This window comes from Thamnophis elegans, chromosome 15 (genome assembly GCF_009769535.1).
Source record: "Thamnophis elegans isolate rThaEle1 chromosome 15, rThaEle1.pri, whole genome shotgun sequence".
NCBI lineage: Eukaryota > Metazoa > Chordata > Lepidosauria > Squamata > Colubridae > Thamnophis > Thamnophis elegans.
In genome coordinates this window covers 26,804,900-26,821,945 of record NC_045555.1, presented here as the reverse complement: position 1 = coordinate 26,821,945, position 17,046 = coordinate 26,804,900, and positions in this window count along the sequence as shown.

The following is a 17,046-nucleotide window of genomic DNA, read 5'->3' as shown; positions in this document are numbered from 1 at the left end:
TGGAGAAAATATGATTACATTTTCTTTCTTTTCTCCTGCCTTTAATTACTTTGGCTTATTATCTGTTACTTTTTCTATGCTTGCCACAAGGTCACTTATCCTGAAAACAAATAGCATGATAGACATGCATTTCTTACATTCAGGGTAAAATAATAGGAATTTAGTCTTCGGATACAAAAAAATCTCCCCCAGATCTCCAGTTAGAAATGAGTATCCTATCGACTTTGATAATGCCGTGCTGCTGACAACTATCACCTCGTTCCAAAGCAATTTGAAAAGAAGACAGATGCACCACGTTCAAGATGGCCTCTTTCCTAAAATAGGCTTACCAGCATCCAGCTGAGAACTTATGATTGGCCATGAGATGGTCATAAAGGAGACTCTGAGAGACTCTGGAAAGAGTGTGGAAAAGAGCGACAAAGATGATTAGGAGGCAGGAGACTAAGACATATGAAGAACAGTTGCAGGAATTGGGTACGTCTAGTCTGGTGAAAAGAAGGACTAGAGGAGATATGAGAGTGCTATTCCAAAATTTGAGAGGCTGCCATAAAGATGAGAAGGACAACTGTTTTCCAAAACATGAAAAGGCAGGCCAAGAAACAATGGATAGAACCTAACCAAGGAGAAAACCAACCAAGAAGAAATTTCCTAACAATTAACCAGTGGAATGTCTTGCCTTCAGAAGTTGTGAGTACCTCATTTGGAAGCTTTCAAGAAGAAACTGAACAGCCATGTCTGAAATGGTATAGACTCTCCTGCTGTAGAGGGAGGTAGAGTAGATCAAGGGTGACAAACTCATTTCATTTCATTTTTTCATTTCATTTATTAAGATTTATAGGCCGCCCTTTTCCCTGAGGGGACTCAGGGCGGCTTACAATCACGGGGAAGGGGGTGCAATATCAAAAAACAAACAAAATGTGAACAAAAGAAAAATAATAAAACACAACTTTCATTCAACAGTCAACACTCGGGCGGGTAAATTGGGAACCTATCCCCAGGCCTGATGGGAGAGCCAGGTCTTGAGGGCTGCGCGAAAGGTCTGGATGGTGGTGAGGGTGCGGATCTCGACGGGGAGATCATTCCACAGGGTCGGAGCTGCAACAGAAAAGGCTCTCCTCTGTGTAGTCGCCAGTCGACATTGACTGGCGGATGGGATTCGGAGGAGGCCCAGTCTGTGCGATCTAATCAGTCGGAGAGAGGTAATCGGCAGAAGGCGGTCTCTCAAGTACCCAGATCCACTACCATGGAGTGCTTTAAAGGTGGTCATCAGTACTCTGAAGCGCACCCGGAGACCGACAGGTAGCCAGTGCAGCTCGCGGAGGATAGGTGTAACGTGGGCGAACCGCGGTGCGCCCACTATCACTCGCGCGGCTGCATTCTGGACTAACTGCAGTCGCCGGATGCACTTCAAGGGCAACCCCATGTAGAGCCCATTGCAGTATTCCAGCCTAGAGATCACAAGGGCTCGAGTGACTGTTGCGAGAGCCTCCCGGTTTAGGTAGGGCCGCAACTGGCGGACCAGGCGGACCTGGGCAAATGCCCCCCTGGTCACAGCTGACAACTGGTGGTCAAAAGTCAGCTGTGGATCCAGGAGGACTCCTAAGTTGCGGACCCTATCTGAGGGGTATAAAATTTGACCCCCCAGCCTAAGTGTTGGAACATTAGCCAAATTGTTGGGAGGGAAACACAACAGCCACTCGGTCTTGTCCGGGTTGAGTACCAGTTTGTTAGCGCTCATCCAGTTCTTAACGGCCTCAAGACCCCGGTTCATCACGTCCACCGCTTCATTGAGTTGGCACGGGGCGGACAGATACAGTTGCGTATCGTCCGCATATTGGTGGTATTTTATCCCGTGCCTCCGAATGATCTCGCCCAGCGGTTTCATGTATATGTTAAATAGTAGGGGGGATAAGACCGAACCCTGCGGCACCCCACATGTTAGGGGCCTCAGGGACGATCTCTGCCCCCCGACCAACACCGACTGCGACCTGTCCGAGAGGTAGGAGGAGAACCACTGCAAAACAGTGCCTCCCACCCCCACCTCCCGCAGTCGTCGCAGAAGGATACCATGGTCGATGGTATCGAAAGCCGCTGAGAGGTCAAGGAGAACCAGGATGGACACATAGCCTCCATCTCTGGCCCTCCAGAGATCATCGGTCAATGCGACCAAAGCGGTTTCTGTGCTGTAACCAGGTCTGAAGCCGGACTGGAAGGGGTCAAGATAACTAGCTTCCTCCAAGGCCCGTTGAAGCTGGAAGGCCACCACCTTCTCCACAACCTTCCCAATAAAGGGGAGGTTGGAGACAGGACGAAAGTTGTTTAAAATGGCTGGATCCAAGGATGGTTTCTTCAGGAGGGGTCTCACCACCGCCGTTTTGAGTACGGCGGGGAAGTGCCCCTCCCGAAGGGAGGCGGTCACGACCGCCTGGATCCAGCCATGTGTCACCTCCTTGCTGTTGGCAACCAGCGAGGAGGGACACGGGTCCAGAATGCAGGTGGAGGCACTTACAGCTCGAATGGCCTTGTCCACATCCCCAGAGGCAACATCCTGGAACTCAACCCAGAGATGATTTGCCAAGTAATCCTCCTGTGTCTCGGCTGGATCTACTGCGGTGGAGTCCAAGTCCGACCGAAACCGAGCTACTTTGTCCGCCAAGAACTGAGCATAGTCCTCAGCCCTACCCTGCAAGGGGTCTCCCGCATCCCTCCTATTAAGGAGGGAGCGGGTTATCCTAAACAGGGCGGCTGGGCGTGACTCGGCGGATGCTACCAAGGCAGAGATGTGTGATCTTTTGGCAGCTCTTAATGCCCGGACGTAGTCCTTGGTGCAGGTAGTCAGAAGTGCTCGGTTCGCCTCGGACTTATCGGACCTCCACAGGTGCTCTAGGCATCTCCTCCGGCGTTTCTTCTCCCGGAGCTCCTCGGTGAACCAAGGAGGTCTCCGGGATCCACTGACCCGGAGGGGCCGTAGTGGTGCAATCCGATCAAGAGACTCCGACGCTGCCGAATGCCAGGTGGCAACCAGAGTCTCTGCCGAACTGTGGGCGAGAGTATCAGGAATAACCCCAAGCTCCGTCTGGAACCTCAACGGGTCCATAAGTCGCCTGGGGCGGAACCACCTGGTCGGTTCCTCCTCCCTACGGTGGGGGTTTGGCCTCCGGAAGTCAAGCCTCAGTAGGCAGTGGTCTGACCACGACAGGGGTATGATCTCATTACCCCTCAGACCAAGATCACACATCCACTGCTCCGAGAGGAATACAAGGTCGAGCATGTGACCCGCTGCATGGGTTGGGCCCCGAATTACCTGGGTCAAGCCCATGGCTGTCATGGAAGCCATGAACTCCTGCGCCCCATCAGAGCATTCACCGAGCGATGGCAAATTAAAGTCCCCCAGAACTATAAGCCTGGGAAACTCAAGGCCCGTGGTCTGCATCCGGCCTGAGAGGTGGTTAGATCTGGCCCATGGGGCTGCCCTGAAAGCAGGGAAGGACTGGCCCATGGTGCCTCAGCTCAGCCTACGCCGACTGGGTGCCTATCTACAACCTGCTTGCAGCCATCCGAGCTGAAACGTGTCTGGCCTTGGATCCAATCCATAGGGCTGCCCTGCCACCTTGGCCTCACCTCCTGGTTGTGGTGAGGTACCCCAGCCAGTCACTGCCACTCTGCAGCCCCTCTGCTCTCAGTCCCCTCCCTCAAACCTCGGCCTCCAGCAAGTCTCCTGCCCCACCTTTCCCATCATTGGAGCCATTGGTGGTGGAGGGCAGGTGGCAGGCTTGCTAGAGGATGAGGTTTGAGGGAGGGCAGGGGCTGTGTAGCAGTGACCGGCTGGGCTGCCTCATCGCAACCCCACAATGAGTCTTTGTCCATGGCTGCTGTGGTTGAGATGGAGCAGGCAGCTCGCATCTGGCAGGCCGTGTGGCCGCCCGAGCGTCTGGCAGGTCTGATTGGGTGTCTTGGAATGTCAGCATGGTGGTCACAGGACTTGAACCCACCTGCGCTGCATGGGATGTGCCTCTTCGGGTTCACCAGGGACTTTTGCGAGTGGGTGGGCAGGGGGGAAGAGCAGCAGGCTTGCTGAAGAATGAGGTTGGATGGCAGGGGCAGAGCATACAAGGATCACAGCGTGGTGATGATGGCGACCAGCTGGACTGCCTTGCAGCAACCCCTCTGTCTGTCTTTGTTCCTCTGGAGGATCAGGCCCTGACACCTTCCCTGCTCCTGCCCCTTTCTGCTAGAGGACCCCTCTATCCCCTCCATCCCTGCCCGATGCCCCAAAGGGCCTGCCCCTGATGCAAGTGACGTCTAGCTGGCCACACCCACCGACTGGGCTGCAACCAGCCGGCCACATACCCCAGTCGTTGTCCCCCCAGGACAGCCACAATGTTGATGCAACCCTCAATGAAATTGAGTTTGACACCCCTGGAGTAGATGATCTTTAAGGTCCATTCCAACTCTGTTTTTCTATGTTCTAAAAATGGATCACTCCAATATTGACTTTCATCTGGAGATCTTCTGGGTTTTCCCAGCCCAGATCTGGCAGACTGAACCAAAGTGCCATGTTCTCACATACCTCATTCAGCACATGGACCTCTGAGTAGCCCAGCTTTCAGAGACTGTTCTGATGAAGACCAGTCCAGGGTCTGTTGCTTTGTCAGGTGGTTCTGATTGCCATTCCCTTGTGCGTTTTGGAAACATATTTTTTTATTTATTGCATGCACTTTCAAATAGTGAGGATACATTCAATGGATTTTCTTTTTTTCTTTTTGCAAAATATTTTGAAAGCCTATATTGTCCAATGAGGAGAAGTGTGCTCCTGAGTAATATTTAGTTCCAACTGTGCTTTAAGGAGAATGGTTCAATGGGAAATCTCTCTTTTCTATGACCCAGTCCTTCCTGGGTTCCCTCATCCTTTGTGACTAATGGGTGCTTTTTCTTAATTTCCTACAGTACTATATTGGTTGACATTTCTTTTCTTTTTTTAATAATACGTTTGACATTTTGATTTTTTACACCACTCAGAAGATCAATGCCCATCCCATCACACACGTGGATGGCTGAAATGGACAGATTACAGATAACACCTGTTTATTCTCCAGGACACCTTTCCCCTTAATTTGACACAATAAATGGCAATGATTTTAGAATCAGAAAAACTATTTAGCAATGAGGAGTATATTTCACCCTTGCTTCCACTCCCTTGATCTTTTCTTCTGGATCAAAGAATAAATGTTCTGGGGAAATTGCGATGGGGGAAGAAATTGGAAGTAATTGGGGAGAAAGATCCTGGATGCATGGAGGCTGCTTGGAAGCTGGTTTAACGGAGCAGAAGTAAACACATGGTCCTGGTATAGCTGAACACATGGAGTGGAGAGTGAGTGTTATTTATACACTCTTGGGCTTTGAACTTGAGCTTCCTGTTCCTGTGGTAAGGGCAAGTATTCTATTGGTTGCTGTAGGGGTCATGTGCAAATCCTTGGAGTTTCTCTGAGATAAGTCTGGTTGAACTGTGCTGGGTGATATAATATCCCCAAGTGCCATGTGGTGAGCTCTGCTGCTAGATGGGTAGAGGGCTAATCCTATTATGTCCTGAGAGTGAAGGTCTTTTGTCTTGTAGATAAAGTGGCAACAAAATATCTGCTGGGGGGCAGGGAGCTGCTCTTTCTCTTTAAAAACCCATTTCTCCTTTTTTCATCCAGGGAAATATGATATTCTGCCTTTTTAATGTTTCCTAAAATATTTCATTCTTCTAGGAGAGGGGTGGGTGCTATCTTTCTTCATCTGCGGAAAACATTATTTTAAGAAAAATAAAGTTCCTTTGGATAATTTTCTTTCCCCCTCTTCTATATCCCCATCCCCACCAAAATGCCATCTTGGTCCTTTAAATGGATTTCTGCTTTTTATATCTTGGGAATATACACGGCATCCAAATTAAGTAAACCGCAAGAGTCAAATAATATATTTTGCAAAATTAAAAAGGAAAGAAAGTGGAGTGTTTGGATGTAATTTTCATTGTTGTTGGATAGAAATCATGTTTAGAATTCATTTTGTTTTGATTTTAAAAATGTTTTGGTCAGAATTTTTAAAACAAAACAAAACAATGGAAAGCACAAATGTTACAAGTTTCCCGAAGTTCCAGTGAGTGAATTGGGACACTGTATAAATTTGCTTAATTAAAAATATTAATAACAGTAGAGAAAAAAAAAGAAATTTGAAAGCTTAGCATTTAAAAAAATAAAATAAAACTCATACACAAAGAAGCAAGAATTCTGAGCGCGGCCTCAGGCCAGCAATGGGAATCCTTTTAGGCAGTGAAGGATGGGATTTATATTCTCTCTGCAGGTGCTGCAGCTCCTCCGGTGAATGACAACCTATCTGGGGCCTCTTTGGGGCTGTAAAATGTCAGCCAAGCGGCAGCTGATCAAGGCGCAACTGGCAGCTGACCTCCAGCTTGTTTATGCAATGCACCAGTCAGGGGGAAAACCCACTGAAAATGGCTACTGGCATTCGGTGTCCATCGGGGCTGCAGGGAGGTGGAAGAAAACAAAGCTAAGCCAGAAGCAAATAAACTTTAGCAGGCAATTCGTCTCTGGAGAAAAGCTGCATTTTTTTATTTAACTGACTGTGCCTTGTTCGGGTGGCCAAGAGTAAACCGTGCAATGCCAGAGTCATATATTTGTTGTTAGTGGTGTCTATTTCTGCTTCTTTTATTTTATTTTTAAATGTAAGGCTATCAAAACTGTAGCCTTTTTTTCAAGAATGGACATTAAAAGTAACAAACTTAGCAGAGATGGCTAAAATATCAGCATATCTTAAGGATCATTCAGATGAGAAATACAAACTGGAGTGGAGAAGATGGATTGACTATATTCAGAATAAATACGGGACTAAGAAATTCCAAATAGCTTATGACTGAAAAAGCAAGGAATGATATAATTTGTTTATAGTTAGCTTAACAAAAGAGGAGTTAAAGCACAAATGAAAGATGAAGCCAAGTTTCTTTTAGTTTATTTTAGAATATGATTGTTAAAGATTTATACCCTGTATTAGCTCTGGGAAGTCGGGGGGAGGGAGGTGGGGGGGGGGCGAGATGGGCTCAGGTGGGGAGGGTGGGGGAGGGAGGTAAATATTTGTAAAAGCTTTTTAAAATTTTCAATTAAAAAAACTGTAGTCTTTTTCTAACTGGATTGATGGTGTCAGGCATCTATGACAGTGAGTGTATTGTCAAGGTTTTATGGACAGAGAAGCATCCTGTTGGATCAAACCAACATCTGTCTAATCCAGCCTTCTGAGTATCTCTGGAGTGGGATTTTATTTATTTACTCTTTATTTATTTTTTAAAATATTTATAGTAGCCACCCATCTTATGTCAAATTCTGGTCAGTTTCGGAAGAGAAAATAGATGTTTCATCTTCTCTGTAGCACAACATAAATTCAAATGTGTAGTAGAAGCTGTGGTAGATTAAAACTGTGAGTTTCAAATAATCTTCAAAGGACCAAAGCGAAGGCATAGAACCATGATGGCGAACTTATGTGTACCACAGGTGGCATGGAGAGCCATTTCTGAGGGCATGCGAGGCATTGTCCTGTCAGCTCCAGCGTGCATGCGTACACTGGCCAGCTGATTTTTGGGGTTTTTTGCCCACCGGAGGCTTCAGGTGAAAAACCACCCAATGCGCAAACTGGAAGTTCAGGAACAGACTTCCGGTTTGCACGTTGGGCTGTTTTTCACCCTCCGGAGGCTTCCAGAGGGAGAAAAATCGCCCAATGGGCAAACTGGAAATTCGGGAATGGACTTCCTGTTTGTGTGTTGGGCTGTTTTTCACCTTCCAGAACTTACGAACCTACGGTGTGCATGTTAAGCTGCTTTTCTCCCTCCCCAGACTTCTAGAAAGTGGGACAGTGGGCAGTGGGGGGGTCACACACAGATGCACAGGGAGCATGGTGTGGGGAAGCATTAAATTATGGGGATGGGCATGTGGGCGCATGTGATAGCACACACGAGCGTTCCTTTGGCACCTGAGGCGAAAAAGGTTCTCCATCACTGAACATAGAGAGTCCTCAACTCACAACCATTCATTTAATGACCGATCAAAGTTACAATGGCACTGAAAAAGTGACTTATGACCAGACCTCGCACATATGACAGTTGCCGCCTCACCACAATCTAAATTTCTGCACTTGGTAACCAATAGGTATGTAGGATGATTGCAGTGTCCCAGGGTCACCTGTTCACCATTAGTGACCCTTCCCGCCAGCTTCTGACAAGGAAGGAAGGAGGAAACTACAGTATATTCGCTTAATGATTGTGTGATTCCCTTAACATAGGGGTGTCAAACTCAAGGCCCAGTGGCCAGATCTGGCCCTAAGAGTGCTTAGATCTGGCCTGCAGGGTTGCCCTGGAAATAGTGAAGGACCGGCCTATGGTGCCTCTGTCAGTAAAAGCGGAGCTCGGGAGGGCTGCATGTAGCCCTCCTGGGCTGCATTTTGGCTGGCAGAGGGCTGCAGGAGGATCCCCCCAGCCCCACCCAGGCCACCTCAGGTGCTTCCTGACCAGAGGTGGTATTTGGAGGACCGGCAAATACCATCTCTGGCTGGCCCCACCCCCAATCGATTTGCTGCCTCCTGAGTCACAGCTCATCGGAGTCCCAGCTCATTGGCTGGGTCTTCTTTTGTTACCCTGCACAGGAGAACAGAACTGGCAAGCAGGTTAATGGGGTGGGGAGGGAGGGCATGGGGATTTTACAGTATCCTTTCCCTGCCACATTCACCAAGCCATGGCCACAGAGCCGGGAGGAAAAGTTTTTGAATCCCACCGGAGCCCCTGACCTAGTAACACCAACATCAGCCCCACACCCACCCTGGTCACACCCACCCCACTATGCCCATCTGCCCCCCCCCCCAAGGTCAAACACAATCCTGATGCAGCCCTCAATGAAATCGTGTTTGATACCCCTGCACTAACAGCTGCAGTGACCTGTTTAGCAACCATGGTAAGAAAAAGCAAAACAACCATAAAATCTCGGCCATGACTCATAAATAGTCATGACTCAACCAGAAAAGAGGTTGACCAAATCATTATTCCAAGTCAACTTTAGTTATTCATGAGACATGATCATCTGGTTCTGTGTTTGGCAGTGTGTGCAACAAAGGACTGGGTGTTTTTTTCCCAAAGAGGAAAGCAAACATACAAGGGATTGCTCTTCTTTCCTGTTTCTGCCTTTCTGGTGTTTTGAATGTGTGGAGTCTTTCCTTGCTGGGGGTCTCTGAGAAAAAGAGAATGATTATGTTAACATGCTGATAGGTTGGTCTCTGGACACAGACCTGCCATGAATTATATGAATGCAAATAAATGCAAGGGATTTGATTAATGCAAAACATCGGCCCTTGTCTAGACAGACTGTAGTTTGTGTCATTTGTTTCAAGCTAGCCTGCATCTCGGTTGGCATTCAAACATTATTTGTATTTTATTTATTTTTTTACAATTCCTTATAGACTAGTTTCATAAGAGACACAGTGGCTCAGTGGCTAAGATGCTGAGCTTGTCGATCAGAAGGTCAGCAGTTCAGCAGTTTGAATCCCTAGCTCCGCATAACTAGGTGAGCTCCCATTACTTGTCCCATTACTTGTCCCAGCTTTTACCAACCTAGCAGTTCGAAAACATGTAAAAAATGCAAGTAGAAAAATAGGGACCACTTTGGTGGGAAGGTAACAGCGTTCCGTGTACCTTTGGCATCTAGTCATACTGGCCACATGACCACGGAGACGTCTTCGGACAGCGCTGGCACTTTGGCTTTGGAGATGACCATCACCCCCTAGAACCAGAAATAACTAGCATGCATGTGCATGGGAACATTTACCTTTACCTTATGAATTAGTTTAAAAACTGCAAAATCTTTCATTTATTATTTCCCCAAAGATGCCATTTTTTAAATCCAATTTTTGAGCTGAGGAACATTTTGAAGGACAATATTAGACCTGGTCAATAATACGGCCATCCAGATTCTGAAGTATTCCATTACAACTGGTGTTATTTTATTTGAGGGGGAGGTGGGGGAAATTCCCACAGATTATTTTTTTACAATACTTTCTTGAAAACCTAGATGAAGAAAAGATTGGAGACAATTTCCCCAGGAAGGTGATTTGTGGTTTCCTGGTAACTTTGGACTTAAAGGTTGGCCCCCAGAGCTTGCTCAGAAACCAAAGTGAAAGAATTAGGCGAGGACTCATTTAAAGTCTTTCTTGACTCTTCAAAGCGTTGGAGCTTATTTGAAACATGCTTTGCCCAATTGTAAAGATTGGGCACTTAACTCCCTGCTGAAATAGCATATTTCTATAGCTCAACTGGGATGATCCATTGAGGCCAGAGCTTAGACTTACATGTGAGTTGAAAGGTTGCTAAGCCTACCATTCAGGAGCTGCAAAAATCTGGATGACAACTAATTCAGTTCCCTACATCTCTTTGCTTCCATCTAAAGTTCATGTGAAGAAAGAGATATTTGTCAAACTTGGATTTGACTTGTTCTGAATCTGCCTAGACCTACATGTCAGTGTTGTGGCTTGCCAGATTTGGACAGTGAAGTGGTTGGGGAGGAACATTGTCAGTCCTGGAGTCTGGGGAAGGCTCTGATGAGGGCTCTGCATTGGAGGCAGTGAGGGGGCCAGGGCCATATGCCAGTTATCAGCTGCCTTCGGAGTCAGACATCAATGGGGCAGATGAACAGCTGGAGCCTGTTCCCAATGTGCACATGCACAGAGTTGCCAGATGAAGAACAGGGGTTGACTTGGGAGTAAGGCCACTGGTAGACGATGAATGGCCCCTCCCATAGGGGGAGGAGTGAAAGGGGAGTGGAGTTTGCAGGAGACAGTTAGTTCACTTAATTGGTTCATGACTCTGAGACTCCTTGCCGAGTTTTGCAGGTATCAGCCTGGCAGCTCTCCAAGCCAGATAAGGTCTGTGACTGTAAATCCTCCCTTGAAAGACTTTGCTGGATGTGAATGAGCAGAATTCACACAAAGAGGATGCTTCATGCTCTTGGGAAGCCTCGGTCAGAACATTCAGGAACAGAAATCTATAACAGAATAACAGAATTGGAAGGGACCTTGGAGGTCTTCTAGTCCAACCCCCTGCTCAGGCAGGAGGCCCTATATCATTCCGGACAAAGGTTGTCTTCTTAAAACTTTGACTTAAAATTTTTAAACTTAAAAACTGTCCAGTCTCTTCTGAAAAACTTCAAACTTCCATTCTCCAGGAGCCTTGAATTCTAGAAGTATAAAATAACAGAGGAATAGATTCATGAGCTATGCTCTCAAACTGGAGCTATTGTAGAATAAATGAGTTATAACAATTCTCTGGACGGCAGCCTAGAATAGTCATCTGGATTTCTGCAATTCTACCTAAGTGTCATCAATGCCATTAGACTGCTTAAATAAAGCAATTCAGAGTCACTAATCTGGGCCACCAAATTCAACTGTTTGCAGACCAAATTTAATAGTCCTGCTTCAAACTCACATCTCTGCATATCTTTTGAAGAAGAGCAAAAAGTTTGGAAGACCTACTGTATCTCCAAGGCCTGCTCCATGCAGACAGCTCCCCACAGAGCACCTTTCTAACTGTGAATCAATTCTTGCATTTCTTCTTGAAAAGAAGTTGAAATCCGTCTAGCTGATAAAGAGCTGCCAGGAGTATGGAGATTATTACACAAATCCCAAAGATAATTACTTATAGCAAAACAGGATCTTCCAGAGCTGGCTGGTTAGATAATCATTTGCACTCAATGTGAGATAAATTAAGAGGAAGAAAGAAACTCATGTTTCTAGGCCAACACAACTAAGGGCCTCTGAGAGACCTCAGCCTCCATCCTATCATTTAAATGAGAATGGTGCATACCATTTATGGAATGGAACTCCAGATATTTCAACTGGCAGTCAGTCTGGTTTCAGTGCTGTCCAACTTGCAAGACCTACTAGTGCAACTCACAAAAAAGGAAGAGAGGGAGAGACGTTTGAGATGGATTTGAATTTTGAGAGGCTCAGGCAAAAAAAAAAAAAAAGATATGGAAGACCAAGATTGAGGGATGTTATGGTTGCCATCTAGAGAAGAAAAGGGTTTATCCAGCTGAGATATTTCTTCATTATTGTAGGAAGTTAGCACCCACCCCTCTCCTAGGAAAATGAAATATCCTGGGAAATATTGAAAATGCAGAATATTATATTTCCCTGGATAAGAAATGGAGAAAAATGTTTTTAGGTAGGAAACAGACTCACTCTGAAAAGCCACCACCTTTGTCAATGGGCCATTAAAAGGCCTGAGTCAGTCTATTCTATGTAACAAAGATCTCCCCCCCTTCAGTTCCAGGGTGATAGGATCAAGGCATGATAGTATTAGCCCTTTAGCCATCTCACCCCAGGGCACTTGGGAAGAAGCAATATTCAACAAGATTGGGATTCAAAAGGCACACAACCTACAAAGTTAGCTAAGACACCCCCCCTCCCGCCCCTGGGAGTCTGGCAACCAATCAGAATACATTTCTTACACCGGAACAGGAAACAGAGAGGTGGGGCTGAACAGAGAGTATAAAAAACTCAGGAACTCTCAGCAAGCCCCTTTTCTCTCCTTTTTTCTTCACCCAACATCTGGAAGCATGTGATCCCCTTTTCTGTTCAGGAACTCAAACCATGTGGTCCTGTCTACCATTAAACCATCTTTCCAAGCAGCTTCCATGTTTCCAGTGTCTTTTTCCCCACTTGGAACTGAACCCAGAAGGATATTTCTTCCAACATTATCTTGCAGATATCAGACAGCATATCTATACAATCAGTGGTGGGATCCTACCCGTTTAACAACCGTTTCGGGGATTGTATGCTTTGAGCGCGTACACAATTTGGAGAAAATTTACCTTCCTCATTACTGCTGTGGAGAAAAAGAGCTAAAATCTGTTCGGCCACGCGACTCATCCGAGAAGATATAGGCAAGCGCAGGGGTGGACGGGCGGGCCCAGTTGATTGTTGGAGCACACCAGTTCACTCCCAGCTGATCGTCAGAGCAAACCAGTTCACTCCCAGCTGATCATCAGAGCAAACCAGTTCACTCCCAGCTGATCATCAGAGCAAACCAGTTCACTCCCAGCTGATCATCAGAGCAAACCAGTTCACTCCCAGCTGATCATCAGAGCAAACCAGTTCACTCCCAGTTGATCATCAGAGCAAACCAGTTCACTCCCAGCTGATCATCAGAGCAAACCAGTTCACTCCCAGCTGATCATCAGAGCAAACCAGTTCACTCCCAGTTGATCATCAGAGCAAACCAGTTCACTCCCAGTTGATCGTCAGAGCTACAAACCGATCCGAAGTGGTAGAATCCCACCTCTGTATACAGTCTAAGAAAATGGGGCTATAGAAGATACTTTGTAAAAATGTAGAGAAGTACAATCCATCTCACAGATGCTATGGGGCATACAATTCCCTTCAATATGTATGGAGGGATTGTATCTGTACATATGAATACCAGTTCATTTCCATCCCTTCTTGCTTCAACTCTTGACTAGATTTGAGCTCACCCTCTGTATTCAATAATTCTATATATCTAACTGTTTGTTCCTTTTTATGTATTATCGGATACGAGAATGCTTCAGTTGTTGATGTCCAGACTGGAATTTTTAAATAATGTAATTTTTTAATCTTTTCCCAATTTAACAACAACGCCTCCCTTATATAATGTCTTCTAAAATAAAATTTTGGACTCCTCCCCCTCCCCCGACCCTTTTCTTTTCTTTTTTTTTTCTCTCTCTTGTTTTATTTTGTTGTTTTTTGTTTTTTAAACCCTAGCTTATTGTGGTGCTTATTAAATATACAATAGAGAGATACGGGATGTATAAACTTAGTAGGGATGCACCTGTGATTAAACAACATATTGTATGTGAAGATGGGTTTCCCCTCCCCCCCTTTTTTTTCCCATCCTCTCCCTTTCCCATTGTTGTCTGTGTAATAAAAAATAAAAATAATTATTAAAAAAAATATGTATGGAGGGAGATCTCATGCTGGAGAAAGAAAATGTCATTTAGTTTTAATTCTATTTATTCCAATCATTTTTACATGTTCTGTATGCCTATGATCTGTTTTATGTGCTCAGTGTTGAATATTATATGCCTATCATTTGTAGGTGCTTTGGACACAAATAAAGAATCAGACAAGACGTGATTTTATTTCCTTAGACCGAGAAAAATCAATCTAGCATCCTTTAAATGTTTTGAACTGTAATTATCATCCCTTATTTTCATTGGCCACAATAGTTCAGGGGTTTTGGAATTAAAATCTGGGGATTTGAAACATGCCTGGATATTTTTAAAAATGAAACCTTGATCAGGGAATCCATCCATCCCCTCCCCTTTGCACAGTAATTTGTACTATTTCTTTAGTTTAATTTAGTTTAGTTTAGTTCAGTTTACTTTACTTTACTTTATTTTACTTTATTGTCACTGCACATCATACAATGATATTTAATGCCATCTTCAGTGTACATTATAACTATAAAAATAAAAACACAAGCACACATCTTTTACATGCTATATAAATGAAATTATATTCTTTTTCATTATGGCATGTTGTTGTTTTCTATTTTCTATACAAAAAACAGCTCATGCAATAATAAGAGAGGACAAAGACAGCCTAACCTGGATTCAAAATAAAATCATAAATAATTGAACTAGGAAAACAGAATAACGAGTAAAACATAAACTGAACGCAGGCAGGAGAGCATAATGCTCATCAGAAGGGACAATAGAATGAAAGGATGGAGTGAAATTCTGTCCCCTGAAAAAGTGCTTATTTTCTGTTGTGTGTGTGTGTGTGTGTTTTGACAAAGGCTGTCAATGAGTATGAAACTATGTAGTTGCCCATGTGGTGGTGGGGGAGGGAGCCTACTCTTGCTCTGAATTGACCTTGTGATTCAGTAATGCCATTATGTCATTCTTTCATTTCTTTCCTAGTTTTTATGTTCTCTAGAAAACATCAAGTTAAGGAAAAATTTCATGACAGTGAGAGCATCTAATCAATGGAAGGACTTGCCTTCAGTGTCAGGCCTGCATCCAACTTTTGTGTGTGTGTGTGTGTGTGTGTGTGTCTTTGGCCTGCCACTCTTTCTATTATTCTGCTATGCATTTTCTATTGTGGGAAAATGGGAGGGGGGATTGTAAGGAATCACATACTCTGTAGTCACAACAAAATTCTTTCTAGAAAGCCAATGTCATCCTTTGTTTTTGCACCTCTGCACCTGACTGGAATTGGATGGGTGGAACTGCCAGCATAGCAGTGGGAGATTGGACCTTGTGATGGATTTGTGGGTATGGAGGCAAGATCTTGAACATTCAACTGGGTGGGGAAAACTGGGAAGCTTTCAGATTTGGGTTTTCCCAGATGTGCCAACATGGCTCTCTTAATAAATTGGAACATTGAGCAATACTTTGCCTTGGATTCTGATTTACCTTTGGATACTATTTGGAACCCTGACAGAAGTTGTGGGTGCTCCATCAAACCTCCATCAAAGAAGGTTTTCAAAAAAAGATTGGACAACCATTTGTCTGAAATGGTATATGGTATGGCAGTGATGGCTAACCATTTCTGGACTGAGTGCCCAAAGCGTGCATGAGCACTAATGCACATTCATGCCTAAACCCCCAAAATGCAATGTGCGTGTGGCCCCTGTGAATGTGGCCCACCTCCGTGCATACACCCCACCTCTGTGCACATGCCCTGCCCCATGCATGTGCATGCAACCTCTGCACATGCCTTGCCCCTGCACATGCACACATGCCCCCTGCATATGCTTCCTCCCCCAATGTGTGGCAGAGACTCAAAGACCAGCTGGCCAGTGGGAGGTGCACACACATGATTGGCAGAGCTGAACTGAGGCAATGGCTTGTGTGCGATCAGGGAGGGCACTGCGTGCCACCTCACACGTGCTATAAGCTTGTCGTCACAGGTATAGGGTTTCCTGCTGGAGCATGAAGACCTCCAAGGTCCCTTCCAACTCAGTTATTCTCTTATTCTATTAAGTAGGATTTCACTTCTCCTCTGCTTCCCTCCATACCACAACCCTCTTCTTCTGAACCATATTTTAATGAGGGAGAAAAAAAAACCTTTGTTTTTCTTCTTGATAGATTTACCTCTATCTATCTATCTATCTATCTGTCTGTCTGTCTGTCTGTCTGTCTGTCTGTCTGTCTGTCTATCTATCTATCTATCATCTGCCTGTGTCTGTCTGTCTGTCTGTCTGTCAGTCTATCTATCTATCTATCTATCTATCTATCTATCTATCTATCTATCTATCTATCTATCTATGCATCTATCATCTATCTATTATCTATCTATCTATCTATCTATCTATCTATCTATCTATCATCTATCTATCTATCTATCTATCTATCTATCTATCTATCTATCTCTATCATTGTCTGTCTGTCTATCTATCTATCTATCTATCTATCTATCTATCTATCTATCTATCTATCTATCTATCTATCTATCTATCTATGAATCTATCATCTATCTATCTATGCATCTATCTATCTATCTTTCATTGTCTGTCTGTCTGTCTGTCTGTCTGTCTGTCTATCTATCTATCTATCTATCTATCTATCTATCTATCTATCTATCTATCTATCTATCTATCTACCTACCTACCTACCTACCTACCTACCTACCTACCTACCTACCTACCTACCATGTTTTCCCAAAAATAAGACAGGGTCTTATTTTCTTTTGAAACCCCCCCCCCAAATAAGTACTTGGCCTTATTTTTGGGGAGGTCTTATTATTTTTGAGGTGCAAAATGTCTAGCTGGTGAGAACTAAATAGCTTGAAATACTAATCTCCCTTCATTTATTTATCAGCAAAAATTTCAATAGATAAATAGATAGATCTGAGGTGGCGCAGTAGTTAGAGTGCAATACTGCAGGCTACTTCAGCTGACTGCTAGCTGCTAGAGCAAGAAGGCTTCCAAGGTCCATTCCAACTCTGCTATTTTATTCTATTAAGTAGGATTTCACTCCT